Here is an 18647-nt window from a genome sequence, read left to right on the forward strand (position 1 = left end):
CTAATTACTTTTCAAAAAACACAGCTTGCATATTTAACAGAGAGCTGTATGAAGCACAAAACACCACTGCAAACTGCTCAACCTAAAGATGGAGTGTTGAAATGACACCTTCTCTTTAATGACTCAAAGAAGGGACGAGAACAGGGTAAAAGTGCCAGTTGATTTTAAAGAACAGGTCTGAGCCAGGGGAACAGGCAAAGACGGAAACCAAAAGGCACCAATCCCACTTCAGATCATTTATTTGGTTTATGTTTTCTACCATCGCAAATATATTATAATTAAAGCAGAACGTGACTTAGAACACACTCTGTTTGCTAAGAGAGCAAAGCACAAACTATTTCAAGGCAGTTCTGGAGCAAGAGCATAGTCAAGTGCATTCTGTGCTTTGAGCAAATGTATTAACATTTTGTTAGGGAAGAGAGACACAAATCCCTCAAAAGTTAGATCCAGAAGTAATTTGGAGCACCTGGAACAAACTCCAAGATCAATCCATTTCACTTCTACAGAGTTATTGCAGATTCCCAATTCCAGTGCCCAGTTGCCAAGAACGGAACCTAGAATTAGTGGGCCACCTGGCAAGGATGAACCAACAAGATGTGCCAGTGAACTGGCAAGAAGGAGGGAGGGCCAAGCATCCTAATAATTAAGGACGGGCAATCCAATCCTGAGCTGCCCGGTGCGCAGGGCTACAGAGATGCCAAAAATGGCTGCCGCTGCATCCTGTGTGCTCCAGGCAGCAGCCGCCTCCTCCTTGGGAGAAGGGGACTTTCATCCTGGTCCCACCTCCCTCTCGCCCCGCTCCCTCCCCATGGAATGCCTCCTCCCTGCTCTCTCTCCGCTCTCCCTCTGCCTCCTCCCACGCCCCCACCTACCTCTCCACTGCTTGGCAGTCTGTGCGACCACCAAGTGGCAGAGTTCCGGTGCTCCACCAGCACTAACCCAGTGCCGGGCTAGCACCAATGGAGCACCAGCATTAGGGCCCGCCAATGTACGGCACATTTACAACAGCACTCCATAGGATTGGGCCCTAAGAGATCCCAGGAACAGGGAGAGCCAGCCCAGCTGAAAGGATTTACAAAACTCAGAGCATATAGGAGTAAATGAGTCTATGAAGAGTACCTCGAAGAACCGACATTAGATGACAGAGAAGAAGTGTTCAAAGGGTATTTGTCAACTGCGCATGATTAAATCCATGTGCATGCCAGACTACCATGCCTGGCTATAACAAATCAGGCAGCCAGAAAGACAATGAATTTAAACAAAAGTTTCAAATAAGTTTGGGGGATTTTCAAAACTTATTTTAGTTCCAATACTTTTTAAAGTATTTAAAGAACTAAACAGTATTTAGTTCCAAGACTGTTTAAAACTCCAGGAACTTCTCAATTTTTTCTCCTTCAGAACCAACAAGGAACAATGGGAAGGGAATGTCATGAGCCTGGACTCGGTCCAGATAAATAATGCATGGGCACTGCTTCTGCCTCTCAAACTACAAATCCTAGAGAGTTTCCTGTACAAACAGCTCTCAGTTCCAAAGAAGGTCACTAGCTCACCATGGAATACAGTTTCTTCTGCTTTACAGCTTGCTCCAGAAAATTTTATAACAGCTTATAAGATCTAGACACCCCATACAGATACACAGAAAGAAGTTTATGAAGACATCTTCAGTCATGATCTATAGTTTAGCCACCATTTTTTCCTCAATAGGCTTGCAGCTTAAGTCAGAAACTGGAAATAAAAAGGCCTTTAAAATTATTTAAAATTTTATCCCTGAAAAGGTGAAGAAAATAGTAAACAATCAGACTCACAGCAAACAGAACACAAGAGGAAAAGTTTACGCACCAAATTGTAATCTAATTGGTCCATCAAAAATTAAAATTGTTTACCTCAAAACCCTAACTTACAAAACCTAACAAAAATGCAAAGTTGACAATGACAAAGTTTTATAAGACCAACTTGCATATACTTGTAAGATATTTTCTTAGCAGTAGTCCACGAGTAAACAGCCTTCCATGCTACGGAGAAACCAAATACAGGCGTAAGGGTGCAATACTAGCTAGCGCTGTATCCAGCGCAGGATTGTGGCCAGCGGCAGCTTAGCCAGAGGCCAGGGGAAACTTTTCCCCTTACCCCTGGGTAAGGGCTGCTGGCCCCAATGGGACTCCTCGGACTTGCGCCACCTCCTGAGGTGGCACAAGTCAGAGGAGAGCTGAGCTGCTTGAAGTCGCTCCGTTCTCCCTGGGGACGAGGGTTGGGATCTAGCATAACTGCCAGATCCCAGCCCTGCCTCCAGTTCCCCACTCGCCCTCCCTCTCCCCACCCCACCCAGGAACGACTCCCTCCTCCTCCCCACCCCCCAACTACCTTTTCTGCTTGTGTTGGCTTCTGCCAGCCTCCGCAGGCCAGTGCTTCTCAGAGTGCCGGCCTGGCTTCCCCTCAAGGAGGCACAAACGTGCTTTACGGCACGTTTGCGACCTTCCCAGGCCGGCCCAAGGAACTTAGGCCAGCCAAACTCAAGGTTTGGATTGCGCCCTAAGCCACTTAAGGACAGGGATATGACCTCCAATTCCTGTTGTTGTGCAATTGGGTCATTAAGTGAATATTCAGTCAAATCTATTGCCTTTGCTGTGTAAACAGACATTTCCTACCAGACACTAGCTGGTTGCACAGGCTAGTGGAGATAGATAGCCTCTCCTTTGCATTAAAAGCCTCTCTGTTGTGTAAGCAGACACTCTGCTGCAGGCTATGGGAGACGTGATTACCTCATTAAGAGCATCTTTATTGTGATTTGACCACAGTCATAGATGCAGTCCAACATTAAGCAAATTTAACAACCATTTGCTTAATGATGGACTGCATCTATGACTGTGGTCAAATCACAATAAAGATGCTCTTAATGAGGTAAGAGCACGCAGGTCAAATCACAATAAAGATGCTCTTAATGAGGTGGCACACACCTGTACAACAAAGAGCATCCATCAGAAGGAAGGGCTGAGAAAACCAGCTCCTCCTATCCAGTTATACCTCCAGAGCTGAAGAAACAAAACAGCTCAATTACTGCTGTCCTGAATTTTACACAAGGACCAATTTTCATTACAGAAGTAGCAAATTGCTGGGGCACAAAACCAAAACAAAACATTCCGGGGGGGGGAGCCTACTTCACACACTCTCACATTTTTTTTTCAGGCCTGTTTACAGCTTCTTATTTGCTGATTTGTTCATGGGGGAGGGGACGACTTCAAGCTGCAACTGAACGGATGCTCCCTTGATTTGAATGTGCACCTCCAGGAAAATACTGCCGCACAAAGAAACAAGATCCACACTGAAGTATGAATCCAAATGCACATGTTGTTCCCTCGGTGCGCTTTTACTTTCAACAGAACAAGCATCTGAATGTACATCACCATACAGTGGAGAATCAGCCCTTTTACTTCATCTATGGTGACACTTTCCTGACTCCCCCTTCCCTCTTAAGAACAGGTTTGCACTCTTTTATCAAGGAGTATAAAAAATTCCAATAGGCTGGGGGGGGCAAATTTTCAAGGGGTCTAAATGTTAATGAATTGCATCCACGCCCATTAGCAATAAGTGCAGTGTCCATACTGAAGGTGCTAAGCTACTGGCTGCAGCAACAAATTGCTCAGAAGCACAATCATACCTTTGATAATGTGGGTTCCTTTTATTTATTACAGCGTGCTTTGTCCTGGCATGACCGATAGCCACTCTAATCAACGGGAACAGTGCCTTCTGGGTCAATCTGCAACCGTTTCCTGCCTACTAGATCAACAGTGCCTCCAACAGCACTGTTTCACGGAGCACTTGACTTTCAGGGAACTTATGCCCCCGTGCTGTCCCAGGTATGGCTGTATTGCATACTCTCTAGTCCAGGGTTATTGTTTGCTGAGACAAAATGCTGACATGCTCTACAAGACTTAAAAGGAAAAGAAGAAATACGCAACAGAATATTCCTCACAGGAGCATAAACATAATTATTATCAGTCCAGAAGCGACCATTCACAGGAACAGCTTCATGCTATATTTCAGCTATGGCCTGCAGTTCTTTGTACCGATGCTTAAGAATCTGAGACTCTGAAGGAAAGAGCACTAACGTGCAGAAGAGTTTTACTTTTATTTTATTTTAAAATAGTTTTTTATTTTATAGAGCACTGATTAAATGCATTCGTAAACAAGCCAAGGAAGCTACATTAGGGAACAAGCCAAGCTGCCCTGATTAAAACTCCCGTGCTCAAGTAATGCTAAACAAAAACAAGCGCCACTTTTAGTTCTCATTCAACAAAATGCTTCGGCCTCAATGACAGTAATTGGAAACACATTTTTTATCCGAGACTGGCAAAATGCTCCAGTCTCAACTGTGGCTTCAGCGGACTTTCCACTTCACCCACAGTCTTCAACTGTGGGTAAAGTTGAAGGAGACTCAGAGCAAGAGCTCTTTAGAAGACTGCAATGCGTGTGTGACTGTGTATACATGCGTGTTGAGCATCAGGGCCAGCTTGATCACAAGCCACTTGAAATGGGGCACAAATTGTGCCCCCTGCACCACTGCCACTTCGTTCTCCTCACTCGTACCAGGATGCTTCAGGAAGTAGACTCATCACCTTCCCCTCTTACCTTCAGCTCCACACCCATTTGGTTTAAATCAAGCCGCTCAGTTCTTCATGTTTGCGCCAGACCCACATCAGGGTAGGAGAGGACAGCAAGCTTGGAGCAGCAGCAGTTTTTTTTCCTTCCTCTAGCGCTACCAGAGATAGAGATGAACCGTCCTTCCCCAGTCCTGTTTAGGAAGCCGACTAAGTTCCTCAGTGAACAGCAAGTGACATGGGTTGCAGGGCAACCTTCATCAGTTTGCCACTCTTCCCACCCAATTTGTCATTTGATATAAGTATTTCAGTCAGCATAAGAAGAGCCCCGCTGGATCCAGTCAAAGTCCAAGATCAAGTCCAGCTTCCAGTATCTCACAGTGGCCCACCAGATGCCTCAGAGAGCACACATGACAAGAGGCTTGCATCCTGGTGCCACTCCCTTACAGCTGGCATTCTGAGGTAGCCTACTTCTAAAGCCAGGAGGTTGCAGGCATGTCACAATGACCAGCCTCCCTCCTCCAGGCAGGGCAGCGTCAACATGATGTCACAATGGCCAGCCTCTCTCCTTCAGGAAGAGAAGCAGCAGCATGAGGGCACAATGGTCAGCCTCTTGCCTTGAGGCTGGGCAGCATCAGCAAGAGGGCACAATGACCAGTCTCTCACGTAACGTAAGAACCCTGCTGGATCAGGCCAAAGGCCCATCTATTCCAGCTTCCTGTAGCTCACAGTTGCCCACCAGATGTCTCAGGGTCACAGAAAACTACAAGATACCTGCTTCCTGTTGCCACTCCCTTACATCTGGTATACTGAGGTAGTGCTACTTTTAAAACTAGGATGATGCATGTATCCTTCATGGCTTGTAACTTGGCATCATGGATGGAAAGGAAACACAAACAAAAAACATGCAAAGGGGATAACCTTAAAACATATCCTTTTGAGTAACTTTTGTCAAACATATCAGAGTTAAGGACAGGGGAAGGATTAAATCCAAGTACCTGAACAGCTCAAAGCAGATCAGATAAAGAGCTGGCAAATTTTTCCACACACGCAAGGTTAATTTAGAATGCCTACAATTTTCTAAGTTGCAATCCTCTGGATTAGTTCAAGAGTTGCCCTTCCATCTGTCTTCAGCTCATAGGAGAACCATTCCACATTTCAATTCAGGAAGTACCTGCTTTTATGCTTGCTAGATTAGGTGTGTCCAATTACACAATGTGAATCAAGTACTCCTGGACTATCACTTATATAATTTTTTCTACCTACGGTCTTCTTTATCCATCATAAAGCTTCTAATGCCAATGATCAGAGTGATACGTGCTTATGCTAGATGTACATTTGATCATACCAAGCTGTGCGAAAGCAGTTCCCAAGACAGAAGCAAACAAAGTATTAGACTGGCCCACCCTTGGTCATCATTGATTGTAGGTCAGGCACACAAATTGTATGGTGTTTTACCACTGCATGGTTTCAAGCCAAATATACAAAGGAATTTTACAAAAACAAACACACACTGTTTGTACAGGTGCAGTAACAATGGTGAGCTGCAGAAGAAAATAACCTACAATAACTATATTAAAGCATGTCATGTATATAAAAGAAAAATGATAGAAAGTGAGCATATAATCAACTCTGCTTTCATCATTTCTCCCTTGAATGAAGGAAAGCCTACTATTGCATGAGGAAGACTTTCCAAGGCTGGACAGCTCTTACAGTTTAAAAAAAAAGTCTTCCTCATGTCTAGCCTAAATCTACTTCCCTACATATCACAGTTGAAACCCGTCTTTGAAAGCCAGATAGCCCACCACGAAGGACACAGGAAAAGTAAAAAGTCAGTGGTCTCTGCAACATGAGCAGTCCCTCTTCTAGTCTGTGATGGACCTGAATAATAATAACAGTACTGTTGAAGTTCATGATCAAGTTGCTTCATTTCTTTTTTTATTCATAATATTAAATTCTCTGTTTAACATCAGGGCCTTTATTCCTTTTAAGAGCTTAGATGCACCCTGGGCGCCTGCAACATTAACACAAAGGCAAGGAACAGCATTTATGGAACAGCAATTATAACTCCATTTCAGAAATCAACCCAAGATTAGCATTCATAACAACCCTGAAAAATGGTTTGTTTAACCAACAACCAAATGCACGTTATCAGAGAGCATATTAATTTAATAAGCTTCAGGCATTAAAATACTTCATCTATTCTCACAAATGTCTCCAAAAGGGAGGGTAAGGGGAAACTTTTTTTTTTTTTAAGTTTACAACAAAATGTGTCCAATATCCAATTTGCATAAGAGAAACACTTCAAAGCAGTCTCAAAACATAGAGCGGTTGGTTCTGACATACTATAAGAAATTCAGAAGTTTTATAGCACCATTTATCAAGGTCCTGCAAAAAAGAACACCAAAACAAAAAAACCACTCTCAGTGCAATCCTAGGCACATTTACTCAGAAGAAAATCCCACTGTGACTTACTCCATATCAGTGTAAATGGGGTTGCAGCCCTAATCAGCTACCGCAACACACCTCAAAGTTAAACACACAGATCCAATTAGTTTACCTTCCTCACAGTCATCAGAACTCACAATACCATCTGAAAAGAATATGAAAATAACTGATCAATAAATTGCTGCAACACTTGCAACAGAGAAAGGAAGTGCACACACACACATGCACAAATCGATCAGCCAGTTAGACACTAAGCCATCCCTTGAAGTCTTTGACTAATATCACCTGATTGTTTCCCTTCATCCTGTGACAAGATATTGAAGCCCCAAGATGTCAGTAAGCTGTGGCTTATGTCCCTTTGGGGGTACTGCTTTTGAACAGAGTATTCAATGTATGTAGCACTTAATGCAGTAACAGCAATAAAGTATCCTTTGATAGTCTTGCTATCAGAGCAGAGCCTTACAAATAAAGCTTCAAGGAATACTCATCAGTCCTATAATTCTTTCACACACACACAAGCCACTACCTATATCCCAAGTATGGGGATATAGTATGTATGCTCCCATAGCATGGGGACAATGGGTCCCTGTGTATCTCCCCCCCCCCCCGTCAATACAGGGAGAGCAGCAGCAGAAAAGGGCCAGAGGAAGACAAAATTCAAGCAGCCCATTAAGACAAGGAGGAAGCAACAGCTAGTATAAGACAAGACATGCATCCTTCGCCACTTAGGAATTGGCTGAGGGCTAATGTTACCGCTCAAAGAAAGGGGCAAGAGTACCATACAAAATTAAAAAGAGTCCAGGAGAAGATTTCATTCAAACCCAGTCAAGCAGTGGGTTCATGGTAGCACCTAGCACTGTCCAAGATGGTAAACTTGGGCTATGTTAACATTATACTGCCCATGATTGAATGCACCACCATATAAAATAATAATCTGCACTTAGAGAAAGAAAAGCCAGGCAGGGAGAAGGCTAGGTTAGATTCCTATGTCCCTGATATGCCTGATTTCTCTGTAGGGGACATTTGGGGGGAATACAGAGGACCATTCAGTTCATACAATTTCCCCATGGGCAGCCTGTAGTAGTACAATGCACACGCAGCTTTTCTACATAGAAAATCAGGACCAGCGGGCAGCCTCATAGGAGCATTGCTGAATTACAAAGCCAGAAAGTGTTTACAGAGCCCTCCCACCATGACAGGGCTGTAGAGATGGCCACTGGGCTTCCCCAATGTGCCTTCTAGAAATGATTTCAGAAGCAGCCCCCCACAGGATGCACAGGGACTGTAAGTCAGTGTGAAACAGGTCTCTACCGTACTAAATATCTGGACAAATCATGGTCCACGCTACAGGCTGGATCAGGCCAAAGGCCCAGCTAGTCTTACATCTTGTTTCCCAAAGTGGCCTACCAGCTGCCTCTGAGATGCCCACAAGCAGGAGAGAAGGCGTACTTCTTTCCCACCATTGCTCCCCAGCAACTGGTATTCAGAGGCATACTGCTGCTGAATCTGGAGAGGACAATGATCGTTAAGACTAATTGCCACTGATAGACCTGTCTTCCATTCATTTGTCTAGTTCTATTTTAAAACCATCCAATCTAGTGGCCATCACCATATTCTGAGACAGACTAATTATGAGCCTCCTTTTGCCTGTCCTAAATCTCATACCAATCAGTTTCACAGGACTAGCCCTGATTCTAGTATTGAGATGGTGTCCTCAAGTAGACTTCTTCCCCATTTCCACACAGATCCATCAGTCTTCTTTATTTCCTTTTAAACTTCTCCCTCTCCCAGATCCAATATGGTTACAGCAGCTTCGCTTGCCTCTGCCTGATCCACTGAAAACAATATGCTCCCTATTTTCTCCACTTGATCTTATTACATTTTCTCTCTCCTCAATAATGAGTTAATAATGACTCCTGCCTCTTCTGTTCATCCCCTTTGGTGCCAATACACAGTGTGTGTGAACCATGAGCCAGCAATGAAGTATCCATTCACAGGACTCAGAGTCATGTACATGCCCGCATACAAATGTGCCTGCTGAGCCCTTACAGCTCAATCCAATGTTGCCCTGGCACTGCGCAGTATAGTGGCACCGAAATGGCCACCAATGTATCCTGCAGGGCCAGAGCAGCCACTGGACTCCTCAGGCTGGCCTGAGAACTTGGCTGGCCCCAATGGTTCCCCTCAGATCTTTAGCTGGCTCTTTACCTGGCGCAAAACTGAAGAGACCCATGTCAGTCTCCACAGCTCAGGAGGGGAGACAGGATTCAGTGACAGCTTCTGCCACTCTCCCTGCACCCCTCCCAGGCCCAATCCACCCTCCTGCCCACGCTTCCTCCACCAAGTTCCATTCCTACCCCACCTTTCCCCTGCCTTGCCCACCCCGCCAAGCGGTGGGGATATTTACTGCTGGATGCTAGTCTTTCACATCCTGCCAATGTGGAGGCCCAGTTCTTATGGCAAAGTACCTTACGGAACTTTTGCGACAGCCATCACCGGTGCTTAGGATCGGGCCCTCAGTTACAAAAATGTTATGGGAGGTACACAAAAGCCCTCCATGCATAGACAACTCCTGGTTTGGCAAATATGTGAAGAGTCATCACATCTTCCAAAAACCGACTTTATGACCAGACATTCCTAAGTCATCAGCATCCTCCTCTAACCTAACTCATAGTCATGCAGCTGATAAAACGACAAATTTTGCAGCCTACAGCATACAGAAAGCTGGAAAGTAAAGACTAGAGTCTGAGCTGGAATGAAACTCCAATTAAAGGAACGCAGCAATTGCAAGAGGATTGGATTTGATTATTATTATACAACAGATGGGCTGTCTCTAAGAAAAAAGATCCCAGAACATCCCAGCTGCTTTGTATCACTGCAAAAACAATCATTTGGTAATGTTACTCAGCTATACTTTAAGCAGGTTGAAACTTGCTTTGTTACAACTGGACTGCCGATGGAAATATGCGGTGTTTCTCAAACTGGGTCAGGTGGGTCACGAGTGCATTTCAGGTCGGTCCCCTCCCCACTCATTTCCCTGTGTATTTCAATTTTTAATGTAATAGACTTGATGCTACCTTGGTATGCGACTGCATTTGGGGAAATGTTACAGATCTGTATTTTTAACAAGCTACTCTGTTTATGTTTTTAACAATGATAGTCAATGGGGCTTACTTCTGGGTAAGTTTCAATTAGATTGCAACCTTTATGATGTTTGGGGAATTTTTAAAAAACAAATCAGCAACTGTTTGGGAGGGTTAGGAGGGTTTAAATAAATTTTAAATTTATACTTATTGTAAACTTTTAATTTACTTGATTGATTGATTTGATTTTGTCATACGGGGCGCAATAAAAATTGTTAGGCTTGATGATGTCACTTCCAGCCATGACATCACTTCCAAGTTAATGACATTACTTCTGGTGGGTCCCGACTGATTATCACTCTAAAAAGTGTGTCCCAGTGCTAAAATGTTTGAGAACCACTTCAATATAGTGTTTTAAATATAGCATTCAATTTGTCAATTCTTTACTGTTACTATGCTGTTGAAACAGATTTCCGTTTTATATTCAGGGCAATATTATTTGTATTTCAGAGAAAAGACCATGCTAACATACTTTAGTGACAAAGCATGTTGTTTATAAGCCAGGACATAAGAAACAATAAGATGGCTTCTGAACCATTAAGGCTGCCTGTGGATCACTGTGGCAGCTGCCATTAGAATAATTGGGAGCATATTTCATTCTGACCTTTGCAAAAGCTCTCGATTTCCCAAACGTGATGGATACTGAATTGCTTTTTCTGTACCAATAACCCTGAGCTCCTATGGGAAGGTGCCAATTATATATTTCAGAAAAAGGCTGCATCAGATTTTATCTATATGTATATATTCAGAAAATGAACTAAACTGTGCCAATTATAACCTTGAAGTGTAATCTCCATGAACTCATAAATTCATCTTCACAAGAAGCAAACATATTTTAATTTCAATGCATCCTATTTTGGGTCAGTCATCATCAAGCATTTGACCTGCATTTTTAACACATGCTTATCACCTGCATAGGAAGAAACATGACTGTACTGGGCATTCATTTTGTAACCATCTTTTCTGAAAAACTGTGTCACAATTGGCAAGTCCTAGGCCAAAAATATCCTCCTAAGGGACAGCTCTGCACTTGGACAAGGGGCAGAGTGACATCCCACAGGTTGGAATTAGAATCATGCATTTGGCAAATGCTATTCCATCCACTAGCCCTCTTACCCAAGGCAGTGGGGAAAAGACGGCTGAGACTGAGCTTACTTAAATCCATGTCTGTTCAAGGAAGATCTAGAGCAATGGTTCTCACACTTTTAGAACCGGGACCTACTTTTTAGAATGAGAATCTGTCAGGATCCACCGGAAGTGATGTCATGACCAGAAGTGACATCATCAAGCAGGAAAAATTTAAACAATCCTAGGCTGCAATTCTATCTACACATACCCAGGGGTAAGTCCCATTGACTATCACTGTTAAAAGCATATACAGAGTAGCCCATTAAAAGTACCAATCTGTCGCGTGTCCCCAAATGCAGTCACGTACCATGGTAGCATCAAGTCTAATACAATAAAAATAAAATATTGAAATGAATGGGGACCCACCTGAAATTGGTTTGCGAACCACCTAGTGGGTTCTGACCCACAGTTTGAAAAACACTGATCTAGAGTTTCTGGAGTCCTAACATGCTGGTATGAAGTTAATGGGACACGCTGTTGTGAGATGTGCTTCTTTTCCTTTGGCAATGAAGGAAATGCTTTCCAATTTTGCGATATCATTGAGGAATGAAGTAATGGAGCTCTTAGATTTAGATCAAATTAAACATTCTAAAAATGATAAGCCACAAGTCAGGGGTGGATCACTATGCATGAGGCCATAGTTCTGGCAAAGAACAAGAGTTCACAGAAGATGCAGTCTAGAAATGTTCAATCCTAACCCACCAACATAAGGGCAATGCAGCTCCAAGGTAAGGGAACAGACATTCCCTTACTTTGGGGAGGGTTCCATGAGTGTCACCCAACTGCAGGATGCAGCACACGTCCCATAGGCACAACTATGCCAGTGCTGGAAAGTGGGTTAGGATTTGGGCCAAAGACAGCTACTCTGGCCAGTTCATTGAAAGTTTCCTTCTTATGCCCAAAGAGAACTTCCATTAGCAGTTAATACAAAGACTGAATACTCTTGCAAAGATAGAATTGGTGGTAACTATCTTAAGGTCCAGGCATTGTGAGTTCTGTGCAGTGGAAAGATTACTTTGGTTATCTATGACCTCTTCACCTTTGGGGACTGCTATCCCGAATGTAAGGGCAACTGCTGACACACCCCCTAATGAGGTCTTAATTCGACTTATAGCATCCTATGGCTATGAATAAAACCTATTAAAGAAGCTGCTAGCAATTTTTGCTCGTCTCTAGCTGATTACAGTACCCCATTCTTGTTTAACTATCTATTCTGAGAAAAGGACAGTCATTCCTTATCAAGTGGGGATTTTCCTCTGCACTGATATGTGGGGATCAGCATAGCTATCCATTCTAACTAAGATGGCAGACAGACTTGGAAAGGAGGAAATCTTCTGCAATGAAAAATGGATATAGTTAGGAACTGGTTATGATTCAGATCAGAACCAAAGTGGGAACAGAATTAAAGCCCCATATCCTCCCGACCACTGTCCCCATCTGGACTGGACCCCCATCATGTGTACCCTTTACACAACAGAGCAAACTCACCAGGGTGAATGACACAATTAAAAGCATATCTGGTTTGGTAGATACCAATGTTTCAGAAGACAGCAGAAACTAAAAAAAACAAAAAACACCCAAGGCTGGCAGTAGCTCCACTCTTCAGAATATTGCTCTTCAAGCAATATTCTTCAAATCCGAATGGGCGATCCTCTCCAGAAGAGGGCTATAAGTTGACTGGCATTGCTTTCTGGACTGGAGGAAGAACTGACTTTTTCATCACCAAATGAGAGCAAGCATGTTCTAATGCAGTGGTTCCCAAACTTTTTAGCACTGGGACCCACTTTTTAAAATGGCACTCTCTCGGGACCCACCTAGTGCATTACAGACTTTCTGAAAAGGAAATCAAGGAAGAAATATTTTTTTGCATGTTTGTAAGTAATAATCAGATAAAAAGATGCTCATACATTTATCTCCCTATATTTACATATGCTTTCAAACTGCAGGAGCTCCACTCACCTCCTTGCAGGACAGTTAGCTGCTATCTTGCAAACTGCAGGAGCTGAGCTCTTTGCAGGGTAACTAGCAGCTACAGTATCTGGTTTTTGAATAGCCACGGGGCTTGAGGCAGTTAGTTATTTGATCTCTCCATCACCATTTGGTGACCCACCAAAAATCAGCTCGCAACCCACCAGTGGGTCCTGACTCACAGTTTGGGAACCACTGCCCTAACGTTTGTAGCTGAGCAATTAATATGCATTTTCATTTGAAAGATATCTGAAGTGCAAAGAGGAAGCTTAATTGAAATAAATGATTAAAAAATTAGTCCCCTTGTGATGAGGTACAGCAAGATTTAAAATCACATCACCCTGAAAAAGGGGCGTAGATAGAGTAATTTATTTCATTTAGAAAGACTTGGCACTTCAACCCCTATTATGTGGCAGCAGCTTTCACTCCTCTCTCTGGTACTGTAAACTTACTTCGCTGAACAGTCATTGAGAAGTATACCACATTGTTATTTAGGAATGCAAATTCCATCTGCCACAGAAATAGTAGGCAACTTGCAGAAGAAAACCCCTGTGCAAAGCAGTACAAGTCCGCTCATCTCTTTAACCAAGCAATTAAGAAGTATTGCAATTAAATTTGCAACCTTTATTTGGAGGTATAATTCATTAGGTCTACAAATGCATTCCTCAAATCATTTATCTCAGTGGTTCCCAAACTTCTTAGCACCAGGGCACACTTTTTAAAACGACATTCTGTCGAAACCCACCTAGGTTTAACAGACTTTATAAAGGAGATCCAAAAGGAAATAATATTTATTTATTTATTTATTTATTTATTTATTTATTTATTTATTTGAAAGAAAGAAAGAAAGAAAGAAAGAAAGAAAGAAAGAAAGAAAGAAAGAAAGAAAGAAAGAAAGAAAGAAAGAAAGAAAGAAAGAAAGAAAGAAAGAAAGAAAGAAAGAAGGCAGGCCAAGAGGCTTGCACTGCATCCAGTGCAAGACAGGGTGCCAAAGTGGTTCAGCCAGAGGTAAGGGGAAACTCTTCCCTTACCCCCAGGTAAGCCACTGCAGCCTCTATGGATCTCCTTGGATCTTCGCCACCTCCTGTGGTGGCACAAGTCCGAGGAGGAGCAGAGCAGCTGTCAGCCACTCCGCACTGCTCAGGAACGGGTGTTGGGATCAGGCAAAACAGCCAGAATCCAGCCCCGCCTCTCACTCCCCACCCACTCCCAGGACCACCCACTGCCCATCCTTTTCCTGCCCCAGAATGCTTCCCTCCCCACTTCCTCCCCGCCCACCCCAGAGCCTTGCATTGGCCGAGCTCAGCCAATGCAAGGCTCACTTCACAAGCCGCCATTGAGACTTGATGCAGCCTCCGTGCTCCAGCGCACCTAAGTGCGCTGGCGTGGCTTGCTCCTGATGAGGCACAAACGTGCTTTACGGTATATTTGCAACCTTCTTAGGCTGCTGCAAGTCACAATTAATGAAAATGGAGCGCAAGGTTAGGATTGCACCCTTAATTATCTGATCTTTCCACCACCCTTTGGCGACCCACCAAAAATGAGGTTGCAACCCACAGTTTGGGAACCACTGATCTATCTCAATTGGAATGCTTAACTTCCATTGTTTTACGACACTACACATGCCAAAAGCGAAGAAAAAATTCAGAGCAGAACACTCACTGATAGAATGATCCTACACGTGCATATTTAAAAGTAAAGCCAACAGTGTTCAGTGAGGATTCCCAATAGGACAGTTTGAATAGAACTGAAGTCTGAAAACACTGAGCATGTTCCTCTCTTTCCTCAAATGCTGTAAAATAAAAACAAGTGATACCCCAAGCAAGACTTTCACTCTATGGCAGTGGTTCTCAGACCGGGGCATCACGACGCCCCAGCCTGAAGACCCTGGCCTCTTTCCCCTTAACGGGCGGGGGCAGGGGGAGGCAGGGAGGAGGCAGCAACGGTCCCCAGGACTAGACTGCTCAGGAGGGCTGCAGGAACTGGGAAGCACTCACCAGTCCCTGCAGCAGCCGGTCGGGGTGTGGGGAGCCCTGCGCAAGTGCCTGCAGGGCTCCCCAGCCTGTCAAAAGTTAGTGGAGTGATCGCGCTTCACTTCCACAAAACTGGGAGCGCGATTGGTTCACTTTCACTTCTAACGAGCTAGGGAGCATTGCAGGTGCGCAGGGCTCCCCGCACCCCCCGAACAGGCTGCTGCAAGGACTGGTGAGTACCTCCCAGTCCCTGCAGTTCTCCTGAGCGCTGCGATCCTGGGGATCGCATTGCTGCCTTCCCCCCATCCCAGCTGCCTCCCCCCCCGCCCCCCGGCAAGGACTTACAGCAGTGCAAACTCTCCAAGAGAGTTCTATGGGCATGAAGGAGCCTTGACATTAAAATGATCTTGATCAAGTCACACAACTGCAGCCACACAATGCACTACACTGTTTTTGATATCAGATATACTGTAAACACTTTAAGCAGTTGGCTATTTAACCACAGAATGGAACTTAATTAAAATGAAGGATGAGATCCTAGAACTCTCCCCCTGCACTGGTAGGGTTCTCTCTTCATATGCATTACAGGAAAGTATGCTAGCTTTCCACATAATTTGTTTTCTACCCCATGGCAAACTAAAAAATACCTTTCAAAGGCTCTCAGTAAACTGAAATAATCTAAATAGGCAAATAGGTCAACAATCTAATTTTTGAAACCAGTTAAAAGAACAGGTATAAAACAGTCAATAGTGCAAGAGTACTACAATACTGTCGTAATAGTGCAACAGATTCAAAGCTTTTATCTGTTGGAATTGCATCAATTTAACCATGGCACTGATGCAAGCACTGATTTAAGAGAAAGGTATCCTGGGACTTCACGTAAGGCAATATCTCAAAAAAAAAAATTTAAAAGACAGAGAGAGAAAACCCTCTTTCAATTACACACGACATTCTAGCACTATGGATAAGGTCACTGCATTATTTTATTATTAAAATGTTAGAACAGCACTGGAAACACAGGTTCCCAAGGGACAATCCCACAGCAATGGTTAAACTGGCAAACAGACAGGTGCCTGCCACACATATCTATGAGTGTACGCCAACAAAAATTGGGACAGGGACTTTAAATTCAACAAAAAACCACCATTTTCATTCACAAGCATGAACTGATGGCCAAAGCTCTGATACTAAATAAATGTTTCAGCCTAAAACTGGATTAAGTTGGTCATTAGAGGCCTGATTGCCACCTCTTTAAAATGTGGATCAACTGCCCTTCATCCAAAGATGATGATGATGATGATGATGATGATACAGGTATTTATATACCGCCTTTCTTGGTCGTCAGATTTCTCCTCAGACTGTAATTCAAGGCGGTTTACATAGGCAGGCAATACTAAATCCCAATAGGGATTTTTACAATGATAACTCGATGGTCTCAGCCAAAAAGTAGACCCAGCCTCTTCCAATTTTCTCCGCAAAGATCCAGACAGTACACTGTGGCTCTCCAAATCTGAAACTTATAAAATCTCTATGTTCAATCATGAAAAGTAGATGTCCATCCATCATGCCGATACTGCCAACCTGAAGGATAGAGACTGGCTGTTGCAACTCCATCTTCACTGTGCTGATCAAGCTTGATTTTGATGCCCACTCTCAACCTCTCCTCTCCCAGTGCTGGCTGCCTTCTACCCATCTCCCTCTCTTCTTTCTTCTCCACCCTCATATTCTACTACTCCTGTGCCCACCAGTTGCTAAATAGTGCTTCTCTCTCTTTCCCCAGGCCCATCACATCTTCCCTTGTGGAGCACATGCTGCAAGTTGATCTCTCTTTCTCTCTCAGTCTGCACCATCTCTGAGAAAATGAAAGCCTTACCATATCCAGAATACCATGCCAATATCTGCTATTCTTCTACCTGCCTGCTGGCTTCCAGTTTCATCTCTCAGATGGTGTCCACTTCTGCTTACTTAACTCAGTAAACTATCATGCTGTTACATTTGGGGGTGCTGCCAACACTCCTGCTCCTGCCCCCATGAGATCTACCTTTTTTGGTGCCACTCTTGGGATGTGCAGTACACTGGAGGTCTGTATTAGCTGGGCTGCCTGCTTGCCAACTCTCCTTATTGCTTTCGTTTCGCTGCTCACATCCTGCTGCCCACTTCAATGAGCAATATGCCCATACTTCTGCAGCATATGCCTGCCTAAGTGAGACTGATCAGTGTGCCCACAGGCAGATGCTGATCATCTGAGGAGAAAGTGACCATTGTGATCTCATACTGATGCTCATCTGAAAGGGAGAGCCTGGCCAATGTGCCCTCATCCTGATGCGGTTTGAAGGAGAGACACGCCATTCTCTGTCCTCACATACTGGCCCCCCTTTTACAAAAAAGTTGTCATTTGTAGCCCCAGATCAGATAGGGGAATCTCATCTTTCTTACTCTGTCATCCTCTCAAATGCATGCTTCATCTGCCCCGTTCACTAACAAATTGCACTCAATGAAGGTGACTGCCCCATCCACCAATGAACCACACTGTGATTCCTGCTGACTAGCAGTGACCGTGTCTTTGTATGACACCTGCCTGCCACCCTCCAGTTCTTTCTCTAATGGACTGGAGCCACTGAAGAGTTTGCAGCCACTGTTTGGGGATGAGAAAGCACCAGAGACTACGGTAAGAAGGGCTGTAGATATTATCCCAGAAAGCAATGGAAAACTAAAATAAAAATGAAAGCTAAATTTTAAGAACATTACCTCCAGAACACCTTCAGTTATAAATATCTATAAGCAGGTGTGCACAATCTGTGATCCAACGAGTTGAACACACTGCACCAGCATGCACTGTGATATTTTAAGAGCTTGCAAAGGTCCTTTGCACAATACCAGGCAGGCAGCCAAAGTAGGTGGTATGTGAAGCCACTGCTGGTCCACACAGTTACAAAGAATGAAAAAGTAAGAAAATTTGTTTGAAACATTTATTAGGATGCATTTATCAGGAGTATACTGGCTCCATGAACTAACAGATGCTCAAATTACATCTACATTTTCACGCAGACGCAGTAATCCTTTGTGGTGCTTTTGTGCATATAACCATGGTTGTTTCAAGTCACATATATTCCAACTTCTGTACGTGCATCAGTGCAGGGAGGTTTAGGTAAGATTGGGCTGCTCGTGTATATTCAGAAGTTGAGTATCAAGAAGAGTACAGTACTTGCATTTGAAGCACCTCTTTTGCATCTCAATTTATCTTCAGAGAAAGAGGAATATTTTTGATTCCATTTCCATAAGCAAGGAGGCCCCAATTGTTCATTCCACAGTGCACATTTTCATTCTTTTTTGTAAAAATTAACATACTGAAATGAAGAGAGGACACCTACCTTTCAATTAAGATCACATCT

This window comes from Tiliqua scincoides, chromosome 1, assembly GCF_035046505.1.
Source record: "Tiliqua scincoides isolate rTilSci1 chromosome 1, rTilSci1.hap2, whole genome shotgun sequence".
Classification (NCBI taxonomy): domain Eukaryota; kingdom Metazoa; phylum Chordata; class Lepidosauria; order Squamata; family Scincidae; genus Tiliqua; species Tiliqua scincoides.